Below are 3826 nucleotides of genomic sequence, written 5' to 3'. Positions count from 1 at the left end.
AAGGAAAGGAAAGGAAAGGGGTTGGTAAAACCGGAAAAAAACAAGTTATTTTTTCAGGAAAGTTGTGATTATTCTTGATGAGAATTCTTGTATTTGTTATATTGAAAAATTTATATGGCTTTATTAAAAAAATTATAACAGATCTAAGAGAAAGTCAAAGGCAACTTGAACACAGCTCTTGTTTTCTCTAGGGTAGAGATATTTAAGGTTGTTACTTTAATGTACTTGGCAAATGAAGGATGAGATCCAATGACTGGAAGCTATATTTGGAAAAATTTAAATGGAAAATGTATCAGTTTATTTATGGTAATATTTCATAAGGGTGAATATTTTGATGAACAAGCTGACTTTCCTTTTCTTGTGATCATAAAACTGAGGTGAAATATGTTTGTTTACAAAATATTCTTCTTCAGTCACACTGATGGATTTGGTGCAAAATATATTACATGTACCACTTGATATGGTGATACTGGTCTAGTTTGGCCTTGGAATTGGGAGTCTCTGTAAGCATAGCTGAAAGCGCAGATGGTGTATGTAGGAAAGAACTGATAACCTTAGTTTTTGCCAACCAGCCCAGCTCCAATGCCATCTTAAACATTTCTTGAAGGGAGGACACAGTGCTGTCTTCTCTAGCATAATTGTAGGAGATTGTCTTAGATTGTGGCTGGAAAATCAGGCATGTGGTGTAGGAGAGAAATAAGACATATCTGTAGGAGAACTTGATTGGAAGTGACTCTTGTGCATTTGGAAGGGCAGTGCTTATCTTTGTGTGTGTGTGTGTGTGTGTGTGTGTGTGTGTGTGTGTGTGCAAACCTTGCTTTAGTTGTCTTGAGGGGGCAGGAACAACTTTCCTCTTGAGAGTTGATACCTGTGCTTTGGCATCCAGTAGTGCAGTCTGTGAGACTACTAGATAAAAGTAGTTATAATATCTTATATCTTTATACCTGTCTGACTAAAGTAGTTTGACTTTTGACTTTATGCAGTTTAGTTTTGTTAAATTAGCCAAAATGCAATGTCTAGGTTTCTTCATTCATAATTTAGGTTACATCAGATTCCCTTTTATCAGGCTATTCACATAATAGACAAGTGCTGGGTGAGGATGTTCTGAATTGCTAGAAACTAGCTTCATTGCACAAGCTGATGAACCATGATCTGTTGCTAGCATGCAAATGTGTCAGACTTTTACAGGCAGCATCTGCTTCAAGTGTCTAGGGAAACAAAAAGAATACAAACCACCCTACACTGAAACAAAAACAAATCTTATTTGATGCAAGTGAATTTTCTTCTATGTTTAGCCATTCTAGATATTTTAAAATTTACTGCTCGTGTCATGTTAACACATATATAATTTACTTTAAGTTCCTAATTATAATTCCTGTATTTCTATTACTTTAAAAATATTTTTCATTCTCAGCTGAGTTATTTAACAGTTGTTTAAAAGCTTTCTTTTTTTTTTTTTATTATCTTTATTTCTTACGTTTGGATATTAAAGCCCTGCAGAACTTAGTATGACTTTTTTAAAACTCCAGGTGCAGGTAATGTTCATTTAACTCAAATATGCTGTAATGCTCTTTGTGAGAGCTCTCTTTGAAGAAATCGGAATGACGGATCTGAACAGCTGTGTCAGAACTTTGCACTCCAGAAAAACCAGGGAAGACATATATGGTTTAACTGTTGTTAGATGTCTAAAAGGACACAAAAAGAGTGCTTGATTCTAGATACCATCAGAGTTCATTTGGAATGTAAGTACAGGATGTTTTCCTATGTTTTTAAATTTAAAATGTTGCTATAATTCAGATTATTAATCAGTGTGATAATATCTACTATAGGAAAAGACAGCTAAAACGTATTTTTGTATCCTCAACACTTACTGCTTATTGTATTCTATGCACTGTTTTTACCAAGGTTTTCACTGATACCCTAAGAAAATGAAATCCTTTCCCAGCTAAAGTCAATGGCAAAAATCTAACTTTATTTAGGACACTCAAATTATACATGAAGTTTATCTTCCATGGTTTGAAGAACATGCTTATCTCATACCTGATTCTTTATTTTAATATATTCCTCCAGTCCATTCCTCCACCATTAGCAACTTTGCAGTTTGTACCCCTTACCAGGATACTGCAGTCTGTTATGTAGTAACATTCTGTGGCAGCCACAGAAGTGACACTTTTCAAAACATACACTTTTAAAAGGTCTGTATTATATTTCTGTTTACTAGATTACATCCTTTGCTATTTTCTCATGTCATCTGCCTATGGCAAATGTCAGTTTTCTCTTAACCCGTGCAGAATGATTTACATCAGCTCTTTTCTGTCTTCCAACCATGTTTCATCACTATGCTACTTCAAATATTATAATTATCTTTCTTCTAAAGTTACTTTCTCAATTCTGTCCTCTTTGGTCCCCAAAAAGGTGGTGCTTGTGTTTATTAGTTTTCACTCCAGTTGTAATCTACCATGATTCCTGTCATACAGTGTTTTTTAAAAGCAAATCAAAATTTCAAGTGTTTTGAAAGAAAGCTTACTGGAAGAAGGAATAGGACAGAAACAAATTCTATTTTATATACAGTCCTCGTGATCAGAAGGCATATTACCTGAAAAGAGAACAGGTCTTGCACATTTCTTTATGGTTTGGCATTTAGTCAATTGCTTTACAATCTTTGTAACATTCCTCATAATGTTCCATTGGAAACATGCCACCATCAACTAATGTATTCCTTCCATAAATATTCAATTATGAACCCGACAGGTAGAACAATCAGAATAATATTTGTTCTTACAATGCTATGAACCAGACTAAACCAAAAACAGTAAGTTCTGAGTAAAAAAAATATAAATAAAGAATAATCCTTGTTTCCAGTTGAAAATGCAGTCTGCTTGTTTTTATCAACCATTATTGAATTCCACATTCAGTACTAGCCGTATCAATCGTATGGTAATAAACTTATTTTATGGGGTCACTATTTTTATTTCTATGGATCCTCAACTAAAACATTCCTCTATCTGTGAAATAGAAGGATAAGAGTGTTTTCCTCTTTGAAAATAAGAGCTAAATTAATAAAAGTAAAGAACACAAGAAGCAAAAAATGTTGCCCAGTATATCATAGAAGCTTACTGGCAGAGATAGGCAGAACAGAAAATCTTATCTACTGATCCCTCATTCAGAATCTGAATGCTTTATTGAGATGAAAGTTACTCTTTGGTTTGGCATTTTTGGGGCCGTAGAATCATAGAGGGAAATTACCCCGAAGGCTGATCTTGCTTCTTTGTAACAGCATCACCAATTTCTCCTCAACTATTTCTTGCTTTCTCTGCTTGCGCTTTCCTGTTATCATATCTCAGTGGTCTCTTATAACTGTTTGTCTGAAATTATTAAAGACTTTTGCTCACATTAGTCTTCAAGCCCTTTTCCTCCATTTCTTAAATTAAAGAATTTATGATGTCTATGTTAGTTTTCCTCTTGTTGAGCCAAATTTTAGACAACTTTCCAAGAATGGATATGCTCCACTGGGCAGCATCCTCATGCATGAGGTATAATCGGGCCTCATGAACTGATTGGTATACATTGGGAGTTTGAAACATGTACAGCTGAATTGCAGTTAGAAATTTACCTGTGTGATTTTCACTTTCAGATTTTAAGATACTTTATTTTCTCAGACAACACTACAAATATGCCCTGTAATTGCAGTATTTTACTAATCCAACTACAAAATTGTAGTGTCGAGACAACACCATATGTGTTTCAGCCAGGCAAAGGAGCATTACTGTCCCGTTTGATTTCACTGCAACTGACATTTCTCCTCCATTTCAGATTCACAGAGCCA

The sequence above is a fragment of the Meleagris gallopavo genome, chromosome 7, assembly GCF_000146605.3.
Source record: "Meleagris gallopavo isolate NT-WF06-2002-E0010 breed Aviagen turkey brand Nicholas breeding stock chromosome 7, Turkey_5.1, whole genome shotgun sequence".
Taxonomy (NCBI): Eukaryota; Metazoa; Chordata; class Aves; order Galliformes; family Phasianidae; genus Meleagris; species Meleagris gallopavo.
Note: the sequence above shows the minus strand (reverse complement) of the source record.